This window comes from Piliocolobus tephrosceles, chromosome X (assembly GCF_002776525.5).
Source record: "Piliocolobus tephrosceles isolate RC106 chromosome X, ASM277652v3, whole genome shotgun sequence".
Taxonomy (NCBI): domain Eukaryota; kingdom Metazoa; phylum Chordata; class Mammalia; order Primates; family Cercopithecidae; genus Piliocolobus; species Piliocolobus tephrosceles.
Genome location: NC_045455.1, coordinates 45,581,609 through 45,597,280, shown reverse-complemented (window position 1 = coordinate 45,597,280; position 15,672 = coordinate 45,581,609).

The following is a 15,672-nucleotide window of genomic DNA, read 5'->3' as shown; positions in this document are numbered from 1 at the left end:
TGCTTTCTTTCATGGCAAATGGAACACTAATACATAATATATTTAAACATTTAAAAATATGTATTAATTTAAAGCAGCCATATATATATATATATATATATCTGTTATATTAGCATGATTATAAAATTATATTTCCAAAAGAGTAATAAAAAAGAGTAGTGTTCGCATGTTCTCACTCATAGGTGGGAACTGAACAATGAGATCACTTGGACTCGGGAAGGGGAACATCACACACCGGGGCCTATCATGGGGAGGGGGGGAGGGGGGAGGGATTGCATTGGGAGTTATACCTGATGTAAATGACGAGTTGATGGGTGCTGATGAGTTGATGGGTGCAGCACACGAACATGGCGCAAGTATACATATGTAACAAACCTGCACGCTATGCACATGTACCCTCGAACTTTAAGTATAATAAAAAAATAAATAAATAAAAATAAATTTTTTAAAAAGGGTGGTGTTAGCTTATGTTTTTGTGAATCATTTAATATCTAGCTTAATAAAAGACAGCTGGATTTTCTTATCCACTTACATTCATCCGATTGTGATATATAGTTTTGGTTGGCATACATGAAGAAAATTCACCTTCCATGCACATTTAATTGGAACTGGCAGTGCATTTGAACAGTTTACTAGATAAGCAGCAGATACAAAGATAGAATTAATAGCACAAGTTATGTATTGGAGGAGACCTCTTTGAAAGATGTACCAGACAGAATATGAGATTAGTCAGAGAGAGCTTTCAGATTGTTCCTGGTGTGACACTGAATAAGGGAGAAGAAAGGACGAAATATCTGGAAGGAAAAACCTGAGACATCAGTGTAACTTTTAGAAAATTTTGGTGAAACTGATGAGGGGCAATAGAAAACTGAGACCATTTGAGAAGTCCCAACTTAAAGAGAAGTGGTCCAGTTCTAGTGCCCACACTTGATGCAGCTTGGAGTATCTGACAGCGAGCATGGCCTACGCCTGATTGCTGCAGGGGTCTCAGTGGGACTGCATCTGAATGCTCCTTAGCCAAGTATATTCTTCACTGCAGGGTTTATGTTTTGCTTTGTTTTTGTTTCCATGAAGATAGATTGGAGTGTTGCACCTCTGTGGCTATCCCACTATCCTTCTGCCATGCTCTATGGAATTTTTCTATGGTATTTTTCTGTGGATTTTTTTCTATGGTACTTTTGTGAACACAGTTCCTTGGATTTCACGTATTTTCTATTAATCCTCACCTTCATCTGCCTTTACCTTTTGCAGTAGATTAAATATCTCTTATCACTCTCAACTATTCTCAAGATAAGGATCATGAAACTGTTACTATCCCCGTTTCTGGTCATTTCTCGGTATTCAAATTTTGACAGAATGTATCTATGTGATATATATTACCACATTTAGCTTGGTAGATAGTAAAAATAAGCAGCAAATCAATTAAAAGTTTTATGACAGCAAAATATAAACTACTATGGAAGTACACATGAGCAGCCTTTCACTCAGAACAATAACAGAGGTCATGAGTGACACATAAGGGTGGAGAAAATGCGTCATTATGTAGAGGTTTCTTCTCTGCTGGAAGGGATTACAGTATTAATAGTGTGCAAGAATCTACTTATATTGCAAGGACAACACTATTATTATTTTTTTTTTCATCACCAGTGTCTGTGTTTTTTGAGAGAATGTTTATTGTGTCTGATATGTTAGCAAGCCACCCTAGAGCCAATTGTTCTGTCTTCAAGGCTGATAAAATTTCCACTTTTTCTTTTGAGATGGAGTCACTCTCTGTTGCCCAGGCTGGAGTGCAGTGGCACAATCTCATCTCACTGCAACCTCTGCCTCCCAGGCTCAAGCGATTCTCCTGTCTCAGCCTCCTGAGTAGCTGGGACTACAGGTGCGTGCCACCACACCTGGCTAATTTTTTGTATTTTTAGTGGAAATGGGATTTCACTGTGTTAGCCAGGATGGTCTCGATCTCCTGACCTCGTGATCCACCTGCCTTGGCATCCCAAAGTACTGAGATTACAGGCATGAGCCGCTGTGCCCAGCAAAAATTTCCACTTTTTAAGAGACAACAATGTTTATCTGCAGGGAATAAATTATGGTGAATTAAAGCCAATTATGCTCATCCCGTTCTCCATATCCAGATATTTATTTTAACAGACTTTCTTGCTCTTAACCAATGAGACAAAAGGATGTTTTCTCATTTGGTGGAGGTTTTAGGATAAATAAATAAATAAATAAATAAATAAATAAATAAATAAATAAATAATATAAGCTTGAACAAAGACACAGTGGCCCAATACGTACTTGATTGAATTGTTCATCACTTTCCTTTCAGCCTTGAATGAAAACACAGAGCCTGTTGATTCAATAGTCATCCTGCCCTCATTAGATGTCACGGCAACTCTTTCAGAATAGCCAAACAGGAGGAAAAAATGCTTTTGGACCTTGATAGATCCTTAATGATGTTATTGAGTTGTTTCACCACTAGTATTAATTTCATTTTTTAAATTAAGCTACATAAAAGGAATATTGTTTAAATCTCTCTTGTTTTAATTTCATTATTGTCAGGTGATGAATAGTCATAGCCAAAAGCATTTATAATATTTTGATACAGTTCTTTAGAATTGAAATCTTCGTAAATTTTACCACTTACATAGCTTCCAGTTGACGGATATGTGGCTTGGTTTTACATGACAGTTTCTTGCATTGGCCTTTTGATACTCACTGCTCTTTTATTTTCAATATTTAATCTCATTTTCCCCTGTAATTGGTCTCTGACCACACTGAATCTCTTGGTGATATGGTTGTTTTTACAAGTCTTTTATGTATTTTCTTACCTCCCTCCTGTTGAATATGTAACCTAAACATTTTAAAGTTTCCCACTTTCAGGAACTTCATATTAAAGATTCTTGATCTCTGTCTTTGCACCTTTCCTCTCAGAAATCTGTCTATTCCTAGGGTAAGGGAAAAGTAAGAATTCCCACATCATATGCAAACCATAGGCAAACACTGGGCTATCTTAGGCTCAGTAGAAAATCCTTCTTGATGTAGTTCTGCTCTCGTATTCTCAACAGAAACTAAGTGAAATGTTGAGCTTTTACTAAAAGCTTGAAGATTTATATAGACTAGGCATGCAGCCCACTGGCGTAAGTATTTTCTCATTCACTAGTTAGGTACATAGTTCTAACATATTATCTATTCCTCCAAATGTATCAGTCAACTATTAGACATACACAGAACATAGATCAGAGAAGTGTGATACTGTCTCACCTGATCTCCATAATGTTACATTTTCCCTCAGAATCAGAAAGGAAAGACTTTGACAATTTTCTCTCCTGTACTTTAGAGCTCCCTTAATGCCAGACCCAATTTTACTTCTATTTTGTAAGTTAAGTTAAAATTCTATAATTCCTAGGTTGGCCAATTTTCTCTCTTGACAGTAAAGTATTTGCAGTTGTAAACTTTTTTTTCCTCTAGGTAAAGCCTGACTTTAGTAATCATTGTATTCTGTAGGCTCAGAAATTTTATGTTTCATCTATAAAACTTAAAATTCTTCTCTCTTCCTTTTAATTCATTTAAGATACAGGCCTCCCTATGACAAATAATTGTCTCTTTATATAACAAACAGGTTATATAAAAGTAAACCAAAATAGATAAGCACAATTGCATATTTACAAATAATAGAATCCCTGGGTTCTATTCTTTGAACTACAGATATCAATTTCATGCCACAGCACAGCAGAAGACTGGGAACTCTTGCCTTGTTCTTTAGCTGTTTATTCTTACTAAACGAATAGAAGCTTTCCACTTTTACTTTCAGATAATACTTTCCACATTATCCCTTAATGTTTCCTGATCATTTCTGGCTCAGAGTTTTCAAAAGTACACAATTTCTGATTTCTTATTATTACTTATGTTCTTCCTCTATGATAACTTATCTTTCCCAGCTGAAACTGTAATATAGATTTCTTTATAGTTTACCCATTTAGTGGGGTAGGGGCATGGAGCGATTTTTTCAGAATATTCTGTTGATAATTATTTAAAATATGTGTATTTCAAGTTCTCTTCTGTATCATTAGGCTCCTTTTACTTTTAGGAATGAATACCAAGGCTCTTAAGTTTAGATATCAAAATAGTGGTAAAAGGTTAAAAAAACAGCTCATTCAAATTTATTCTATGGTTATATTCTCAAAAAGGTAAATTTAAAGTGTAGTTCATGTCTATTTTTGATTCAAAAGGAAAATAGTTCAATCCCTCAAAAATTGTTTACATATACTTTGAAGGAAAGTCTACTACGTGTGGTACCAATTTTCTTTTTAAAACACCGATATTTTTATGCCATCGTTTTATAGTAAAATCTAGTGGGCTTTAGAAATACAACTCAACTATTTATCTATGCTGCACACTCGATTTCTAGAATTTCATCAAAAATAAGAGTGGTTGAAACTATTGATTTTTTTATTGGTTTTTGACTCTGTGGGCAGAAGGTAGTTACTACCTAATCTATACTAATTTAACAAAAAAAATGCTAGCTAATAATGCAAGTCTCAGCCTGAATTTTAACACTAGAGTTTAGAGAATGGTAAAACCATTAGTCTTCAGCTCTGATCCTGAAAAAACACACGGGAATCTTCGTAGGGAAAGAAAGACATGCCAGCCTCCCTCCAATTTATTTCACTTCTGTCTCTATTATTTGAAATCATTTTAATTTCACAGGTAAGTAAATTCTCACAGTAATGAATTTTTAAGTTATTGCAAATAAAGTGAATAGCTAACTGCAGTACTGAAGAAGGGGTTATAGTGGTGTATTCTACAATAATATAAAACAAAATTTTCCTTAAAAATACACTCCAAAATGTGATTCAAATATAATCTCCTGAAATAGTAAGATGTTTTGGTGTATGTTTTAATCGCTGATGTTCATTTTCAACAAGAACACATTAGATTCAGTAGAATTAACTGATAAATTCTTCTTTTGAACTTCCCGTTGAAAGATTACACTATTGAGAGTCTTCTCTAGTAAAGGTATTATAGAACACTAATAATAAATACAATGAAAAAGTCCAAACTAAAATTTTCTTGGCTCTAGGATATCAGGTAGTTTTAGGTAAATATAATTTATGTTTTGATTTTTGTTGTTGCAAACTATGACATTTTCCTGGAAAAAAAAACTGGCTTTATTCACATTTATGTAGAGATAAGGTTTTACTTCTAGAGTTCATTTATATGGAGATAATGAGGTTCATAACATCAACAGGATTCCTCATTAGATGACTTAAACATAAGGAACAACATTCATATGCATTCACATACATACAACTTTGCATTATAATTTTTCTAAAGTACACGTATCTAGAATTACTCAATAACAAAGAATTTCAGGACTGTAAACTCTTATAAGTGATTCAGTTTTAAACTATCTGCTAACCAATTGTTGTCTAAAACCTCCTGAGAGAAATTGTATGTAACGTGGTTTAGATATATAACCTATCCAGAAGTATATGTATAAATATATGTATACACATATATACATGTATATAGTTCAAGAACATAGCTCTTACTTTTGTTTCTATGTATATATGTATATATACATACAAATGTATATATGTATATATACATACAAATGTATATATCTTCATATATTCACAGAAATTATCTCAGAAATTATATTAAGTTGGATTTAAGCAGTTAGTTCAACATTTATCAAAAGATACTTAGGAAATTCCATGTAATACCAGTTAAGGTGGTACTTATTTTATGTATGTATGTATTTATTTATTTATTTTTGAGATGGAGTTTTGCTCTTGTTGTCCAGACTGGAGTGCAGTGGCGCAATTTCAGCTCACCACAAACTCCGCCTCGGATTACAGGCATGCGCCACCACTCCCGGCTAATTTTGTATTTTTAGTAGAGATGAGGTTTCTCCATACCAGTCAGGCTGGTCTCAAATTCCCGACTTCAGGTGATCTGCCTGCCTCAGCCTCCCAAAGTGCTGGGATTACAGACGTGAGCCACCACACCTGGACAGTTATGTGTTTTCAGAAGAACTGTTCTTGGCATTTTTTAATACTATTTTCCTAATTGCAACATCAAAAATTAATTCTATAAATTAGCAAAAAAAAAAAAAAATGCCAACAAGTAAAAACAAAAACATAAAACAATCTTTGGTAATTTCAAATTGATAAGTGTTCTGAGAATTGTATGATAATAACAATGCCAAACAGTTAATGGATAGCAAATGTATGCAATGTATGTAAGACCATACATTTATATGCTTTAAAATTCTTACAAAACAAATCTTACATAAAAAAACTAAATTTTAAACAGGAAAAATGTAAAAAAAAAAAAAAAAAGGAAAGAAAAAAAATAACCTGTACTCTTTGTACGTTTATTGCTAGAAAGACCTGAGTTATATTTAAGCTGAATAGTGGCAATCATTGACACTTTATTTGCATATTGAGTAACAAACACATTGCTTTCATTTTGTGGTGTGCATTGTTCTGAAGTCTTCATAGATATTAACTCTTCAACCTCACCACGAAATATGGGGCTATAGAAATAGGGACATAGCTGTCTAATTTGCTCAGTCATATAGCTATCTGGTTTTAGAGGTGAGCTTCGAGCCTAAGTCATTGGTTGAGTCCTTACTCTTAAATCATTAGCTACAGTGCCTTTGTTATTTGTGGGCTTTTATTTTTACCTTTTCTTCATATTGTATTTTATTTGTTTTCCCATGTCAAATTCTTCATTTGTTTATTATTTACATTGACCTATATATTTTGTATTTGCAGTCTACTTTGCACCTGAACTGAATTGTACATATGTTAAAAGTAATGGGCAATCAATGGAAACAGAAAAAATACATAGGTGAAGTTAAATCTGTAAATATTCATCACACAATACTTTGTTTTTAAACCCACTCTATACTCTAAATATTTCTAGCTCATATATATGTTTTATATCTACTTAAAAAATATAAACTTTTCATTGTTTGTATTAGTCAGGGTTCTTTATAGGGACAGGACTAATATGATAGATGTATATGTGAAAGGGAGTGTATTAAGGAGAATTGACTCACACCATCACAATACAAAGTCTTACAATAGACCATCTGCAAGCCAGCCAGTGGTAGATCAGTACAAGTCCAAAACTTCAAAAGTAGGGAAGCCGACAGTGCAGCCTTCAGTCTGTGGCCAAAAGCCCGAGAGCCCCTGACAAATGACTGTTCTAAGTCCAAGAGTCCAAAAGCTGAAGAACTTGGGAGTCTGATATTCAAGGACAGAAAGCATCCAGCACGAGAGAAAGTTGAAGGCTGGGAAACCCAGCCAGTCTAGTCTTCCCATGTCCTTCTATCTGCTTTATCCTAGCCATGCTGGCAGCTGATTGGATGGTTCCCACCCAAATTGAGGGTGTGTCTGCCTCTCCCAGTCCACTGACTCAAATGTTAATCTTCTTTGGCACCACCCTCATAGACACACTCAGAAACAATACTTTGCATCTTTTAATCCAATCAAGGTGACACTCAGTATTAACCATCACATCATTAGAGGGCAAATGTTTTTGTAATTGTGCTTTTCATAGTACAGAGATGGCTCAGCATGCCCATCTAATAACTGGCAAATTGACAAATTTGGCCATATGTATTTAATGCTACTCTGTTAGCAATCATTTAATTTAGGACGTTAAAGACTGTAATTCTTAGGTAAACCATTCTGCCCACTGGCATAGCTTTTCCACAACATTAATAAGGTATTAGATGTTTGATGTGAAATTTGGCAATGCATAGATGATATCCAAATTCATCACTTTTTCATATTACTGCATTGATTACAGATGTGAAACATTGGGAGCTTGGAGAGGACAAAGGAAGGACTTTTCACTTCCAAAGGACTTTTAAAAAACTGAAAAAAAAAAAAAAAAAAAAAAAAAAAAAAAACACTGAAATCTGTCTAAAATGCAGTCAGTTATAAAATTAGAAGACTTATGCTGGCAGATGTTAGGAGAGTTGAAAGTAGTAGATAATTATAGATGGAGTAATTTTCTCTTCAGAAGTTAGCCATCCCTTTGCCTGGGTAGTAATTGAGATTGCAGACCCTGGGATAGGTTTAATTCTCCACTGAACCCTAGATAATTTGGATAAAGACAGCTCACTAACCATTATTCATCTACATCCGCACAACCCAAATTTCTTAAGTATAAAATCTACCTACCTTCAAACAATATTGACCACCCTGAGAAAATGCCTTTGACAATTAATAGTTGAGATCATAGAAACACAAGAACTTGGACCTTTAGAAGTACTCTATTGTTAATATGTAATTGATGCTGTTAAAACTAACATGTCCACCTTTAATTCTTATGCTGTCAGGTAAGAAAATACAGTCCAGGTTATACCACTATAAAGAAATGGAGGATGACTGACTGTTCTCTGAATTCAATTCTTCATAACCTTGTTGTTCCACCACGAAATGTTCCTTTTAAGTCTCTCAAATTCGGTATTTACAGAGGTTACTTTCAAAGATCACATCAAAATTGCTAACCTCCCCACTTAAAACATCATCTTTCTAACTCAAAATGCCCAGGATGTCCAAAATAACATGATCCTAATAGAAGGAAAATAAAAATATACGTATCTTGCACAGAATTTGATTAATTGCTAAACAGTTCCCTTCATTTAAAAACTCATTATTGGTAGGCCATGTACAAATCTGTTTGAGTCCCATATCTGTATATGAAAATGTCTGAATGATTACAATTATTTGAGTAATATTTTAATTATTTTAAAATTTTTGTGTGCTATAGTCTGAATGTTTGTGTCTTCCCAAAATTCATATGTTGATATCCCAATCCTCAACATTGGTATTAGGAGATGGGGCTTTTGGAAGGTGGTTAGATAGATCATGAAGATGAAGCCTTCGTGAAAGGGATTAGTTATCTTATCAAAGGGGCTGAGTTAGACTTCTTTGTGTACTCCTGTGGACCCTGTACTAATGATATTTTATTTATATTATGACAGCTACAATGCCACATGAGAAATGTGGTCAATCATACTCTGCTACATTAAGATGAAAAATTCATAGGAATAAAAACTGTGGTGCTAAAATTATTTTTGTATTATTATTAACCATTGGCCATGATTTGAGTTGACTCTAACAGCTGTTTATGTCGATATATGGCTACTAGTCCTGATTTTCATTCCCCTAGAATGGACTACTCCCTTATCAGTGCTTGTACAATGTCCTTTACATATTTTAGAGGATTTTTGCATTTTATTTATCTTCTACATGTTATATCTTCCCAATGTAGGCAACAAAAGCTCTTAGAGACCATGAATAAATAATCCCACAAATGGTCTGCTATATGGTAGTTAAAAAGAGTTGTCTACTGATTGAATAATTATGTAGATACACAGATGTATTATTATATTTTTATAATACATTGACACAAAGTCATTATGAGAAATACACGTAAAGTTAAAAGTAGATTGTTGGGCATATGAAAATAATGTTTTTAAAAAGCAGTTGTTATACTCAAAATAATCATTATTATCATTCCATCTTTAATGAAAGGGTGAAATATCTTGACTTTGGGACTATGCAAAAGCAAGGTGAGTCTTTTGAAGACATACTACAAGACAGGTATTATTCCAGACATTTCCACATACTAACCTTACTTGCATGAGTTAAATGAAATGAAATAAATGGTGATTAGCAAATATAGCAGCATAGGTGTATATATATATATATATATAATATATATATATATATATAATCGATGAGAATAGACATTAAAGAGTAAAATGGTTTGTTGGTAGTTTATACCAACTGATAATGGTTTTAGAATATAAATTGAGTATATAAAATATTGTTTTACCTTTTCCTTATTTTTCCAATATGTTTAAAGTATCCCCATGTTATGTATTTTGAAGCTCTAATTTCACATACACAGGTTTTCAAAAGATGCTATTTTTCACATTTTCCAATTTTCAATGAAATCAGCTATAAAATGAGTGAACGGGCAGATAAATGTGAACTACAGTTATTCAAATAAGAGAAAATTGATGTACACTAACTAGGAAAATTTGTGTTACTGCTTACTAAAAGTGTATGTTTTATGGGGGAGGTTTTCTGTATATTTTGCCTTCATTTAGGGTGAACAATGTCTTAAGATTCTAAAAAGAAGAAAAGTATCTGTGCATTTTTGTTTTTCTTTGCAAAACTTTTGAAATCTAACAGTAGATTATGTAACAGTCTCCCTGTCTGCTCATTGAGCCATAAAGTGCTGGCGTGCCAGTCAAATTTGGGCTTTGCAGAATCAACGGGATGGACAGCCTTGCATTAAAATGCCCATCACCCAAAAAGTTAGAAAACACAAAATGGGTTCAGTTAGAGATGAACTAAGAGGACTAAAGGAGAGTTGATATTATATTCTCTTGGATCCTTCCTTTGTGTTAGGGTTTAAACTACTACTACTGTTGAATTACAGTTCTATTCTTATTAAAAGCTATATAGACATTAAAATAATTGCTGAATACCTGGGATTCTAAACCTCTAAAAGAAAACTAAGTCTAACACGTTGTCCAAATTTTCTACATCTGAAAGATATATTTTCTTTAAAAAAGACCTATTAATTTCACACATTTTAACTCATTTTAGGATTATAATAATCCTAAATATCTAGTGACATTTTGAGGAGCAAGAGTAAAATGATTTTTGTATACTAAATGTCCATAGCATTTCATTTGCTTAAAATTTTTTAATGCGGCCGGGCGCGTTGGCTCAAGCCTGTAATCCCAGCACTTTGGGAGGCCGAGACGGGCGGATCACGAGGTCAGGAGATCGAGACCATCCTGGCTAACATGGTGAAACCCCGTCTCTACTAAAAACTACAAAAAACTAGCCGGGCAACGTGGCGGCGCCTGTAGTCCCAGCTACCTGGGAGGCTGAGGCAGGAGAATGGCGTGAACCCGGGAGGCGGAGCTTGCAGTGAGCTGAGATCCGTCCACAGCACTCCAGCCTGGGTGACAGAACGAGACTCCATCTCAAAAAAAAAAAAAAAAAAAAGAAAAAAAAGAAAAAAAGAAAAAATTAATGCTTCTTGCTAATTAGAGAGCAAAGTCAAAATTGTAACACAGCGTGCAAGACTGTATTCTTTCCATGCATTGGTGATGTTCTTTTTAGACCACAGTATCTTGCACATATTTTAATTACAGTCTTTACCAGATGTAAGAAATTATTTTTTAATATCGGTCTTTACGCTAATCTGCAACTAATCTGCAAGACAGTCAGGGGCCGACAATGTCATCTATTTCAGTTATGAACTTGGCACCATTCCGGATACATTTTTGACATGCAAATATTTTAGTAAAAATTAAAAAATTATAAATATAGTTTATGTAATATATGTGCATGTTTGACAAAATGTAATTTTAAATTTAATTGCAGTGGTCCTTTAAACAATCCTATAAATTATTATTTTATAGTTTAAAATGTAAGCCGTAGAAAGATTAAGATAAAATTACTGAACATTCTCAAAGACTCAGAATAATTCTAGGTAAATGAGACAAAATTATTTTATATTCATTCTTGGTTACAACTGATGCTATTTTTGTTTACCAAGAATCCTCAAATTTAAAAAAAATAAATAAAAATAAAAAGTATTGGTCAGAGAGAACAAAGAAAATGATTTTGGTCACCTAATCCAGTTTCAATCAAAAAACTAATAAATGGTTTATTAAATTAGTTCAGCATCACTTACTGAGAAAAAGTCATGTTTTCTAACAAATCCAGTGACCTGCAAAAGGCAACCAAGGATCAGTATCTAGACAGAGAAGCAATCTCTAATGTCAACATATTTGGAAGGGCAGAGCAAATAGGGATATTCTGCAAATGTTTGTAATACAGCAATGGGAAACTGAAAGCAGGCAATATGCTGCAATTCTGGTAAAAGGGGGAACATTAGGAAGGTCTGCCAGCTAGGAATGAAGGCTGAGGCTTGAGAGTGAAATTCCATTCCAGAATTCTAAGCCTAGTTAACACGGGTGTATTAGGGTTTCCTGGAGGGACAGAACTAATAGGATAGATATATATAGGGAGTTTATTAAATAATAACTTACTCAATTACAAGGTCCCACAATAGGCTGTCTGCAAGCTTCAGGAGCAAGGAGAGCCAGTCCAAGTCTCAAAACTGAAGAACTTGGAGTCCGATGTTTGAGGATGAATCCAGCCCAGGAGAAAGATGTAGGCTGGGAGGCTAGGCCAGTCTCGTCTCTTCACTTTTTTCCGCCTGCTTTATTATTTTATTGTATTTTATGTTTTTGAGACAGAGTTTCACTCGTTGCCCAGGCTAGAGTGCAATGGTGTGATCCTGGCTCACTGCAACCTCTGCCTCCCAGGTTCAAATGATTCTCCTTCCTCAACCTTCCAAGTAGCTGGGATTACAGGCATGTGCCAACACCTCTCTCTCTAATTTTGTATTTTTAGTAGAGAAAGGGTTTCACCATTCTGACCAGGCTGGTCTTGAACTCCTGACCTTAGGTGATCCAACCACCTTGGCCTCCCAAAATGCTGGGATTACAGGCATGAGCAACCATGCCCGGCCTCCGCCTGCTTTATATTCTCTGGCAACTTACTAGATTGTGCTCACCCGTTTAGGGGTAGGTCGGCCTTACCCAGTCCACTGACTCAAATGTTAATCTCCTTTGGCAACACCCTCACAGACACACCCAGGACCAATACTTTGCATCCTTTAATCCAATCAAGTTGACATAGTATTAACCATCAGAACAGGAAAGGGATCCCTCTCTAAAAGAACCTGGTTAACTGTCTGAGCTGATAAAGCAGATAAACAAGCCTGGCAAATAGAGCAAACTGATTTGCATTAATGGAATTTTACAACTATAATCTGGTTCCAGATTCTCTGTTAATGTTTAGCCTGTGAGATTTTATGGATTCCAGTTCTGGCAACTAGAGTGCAGAGCATGGGGGGGATGGGAGCAGGAAAGACAGTTGGAGATAATCAAACTTTATTTCCCAATATATTTATAATCATTTTTTACTTTTCTCTGAGTCTCTGCCAAGCCCTTAATTTGTGTTAATTTTTATGAATAAATGATATAATACACTTAAAATCATGTTGCTTCTCTAGAACTTATGCTCCTATTGCCCCAGCTCAAGAAATGTTTGTTTCTGAACTGCCATGTTAGTTACTGAAGAATATGTTGAATTCATTGTGTTACTTCCTTCATATGAGAAGTCACTCTCAAGCTTTAAAAGTGCTTTACAACATTTTATCAAAAAGCAATCATTTTTCTTGAAATATAGACCATAATGCTTATATCAATATCTCCTTGAAAAAGGTAAAATTAAACTCAGTTTCTATCTACATAATCACAGATTTCAGAATAGAATAATTTGCATGAAGCTTATTTTACTTGTTTGAATTTACATAAAGGAGTACACAAAGTCATGAGCTCAAGGTTAGAATAACTAATTTGACAATATTCATGTTTACTTCCCATTTTGTGACACAACTGATTCAAGAACTCATATACCTTAAAATTTATTCGTGCATATTTTCAACTATACAGTTTATTGAAGCGGGTATGATAAATTATGTTGTTTCTATTTTAAGTGTTGCTCTGTGAAATGAATATGGTACATAATTATGGAGATGACACTGGTAATTAGTTCAGAGAAGTAGCAGAACCTACATAATTTTTAATACATGGTTGAATTAAGAGTGTTTTCAATAACACTTCAACATTTATTTACTTATTTATTATATGAGTGGACAAAATGTACTTTATAATCATTAAATTATCATAATGACTAATTTACTGGTCCTGAAAACAGGTAAGCAGAGTCAAGAAATCTACCTTAAGTACCTGTATAGTCAACACTTTCTAAAATGTTGCACTTTTCAATTATTCAAAGCCTACTTGTATATAATTGGCTTTAGTTAGTATATTTCTGTTTGATTATTAACTCAACACCAATCAGACAAAACTGAATGTAAATAATGTCAAAATATCATAATAATTTATTGCTTTACTCTGGTGACAAATATCTTCTTTTTAACAAGGCTTAAATATGTTTTTGTTCTTTCTTATTTTGTTTTTAAATTGTCATAACAAAATTTATTTGCTAATTAGAGCACAGCTTAATTAGTTTTATCTAATATTTCTTTTTGAAGGACACTATTTTGTGTTGAGATAATCATTATTCTAGGATTAATGGATACCATGATAATAAAAGGTTATTCACTTTGTATTTAAAATTTTCACAGTTTTGCTTATAGTACATGACATATATAATCCATGAAGTAAATAACAGTGTTCAAGTATAATTCTCACAACTCATGAGCAGATGGTTCATCAAAAAATTTATTTTGAAACAAAAACTTAATATTACTTTTCATACTCAATTCAACACAGTGGTTTTTGCAAATTATCTTTTTAAATGCTACTGTATCCCCTATAAAACCTTATTAAAGTTCTTGAATTTCATCTTTCTCAAAAATCTTAAAGGATTTAATTGGTTCAGAGTGCTTTATTTTATGGGTACATATATACATACAATATACAAAATTAGCAGAGGTCTGCAGAGAGGCCTGAAATCAGGTATCTACAGATAGCATATTTGCAGAGTCTACAGATAGTCCGTGAAATCCATGACTTTTTTTGGTAAAACTTTGTTATAAAGTGTATGTGTTGATTTTTCTAGAACAAAGTTTCATTATTTTGTTTAGAAGTTTATGACTTATTAAAGGTTATATAAATGAAACCTATAGAGATTCTAAGTCTAAATATCTACATCTATGTAAGGATTTTTGTTTTAGGTCCATAACATATTTTACTCTTCTAACTATTTTAACACTAGAGCAGCAATGCACTAAATAAATTAGTATATTCTTCATTTGAAACAGCCCAAGAGAACTTCTTCACAAAATTAATTTTATCTCTTTTATAGGATGAAGAATAGATGCTAATTTTTCCATGTTGTGAGTTTCACAGAAGATATGAGCAGTAGCAGCAAATATCTCTCACAAAACTATTCATTAAAATTGTGACATTTTAATAATATTGTAATTGATACTAATAGCAGAAGAGGTGCTCAGTAGAGAGTAGAAAGCATTTTAGGCCCAATCCAACTTTTTTGCGTTGATCCTCAAATTTGTCTTTGCTTCCTCATTAAGAGAGTTATACCATACAGGGTAGTCATATTCACATCAATGTCAAGTCTCCTACTGTTGACAATGAAGACGAATTGATATCATATTTGTCCATCAGTAAAACTTCAAAAATTATTTGTAATATTCAACCAGTATGCTTTAGTAGTCTTAAAGCCATAGGGACCTTAATTGTAGTTATTGTAAATCCTAGATTTTCACCACAATCAGATTTTAGGTAATTTTATTTTTTAACAAAGGGATAATTACATCTTTCAATAGTTGTATTTAGATTTGTATACCTTTCCATGAAGATGCATTTACAAATAAAATTATTTAACAATGAGCACCGCAAAAGTAACACATGTGGTGTCTATGCTTTGCCACACACAAACCAAAATGCTTTTTTGGTTGATTATAAACACTGGTAACAATTTTTTTAAGAAATCAACTTTCATCCATATTATTGCAAATCCTAATATAACATTTTAAGGGAATAAAATAAAATTACTT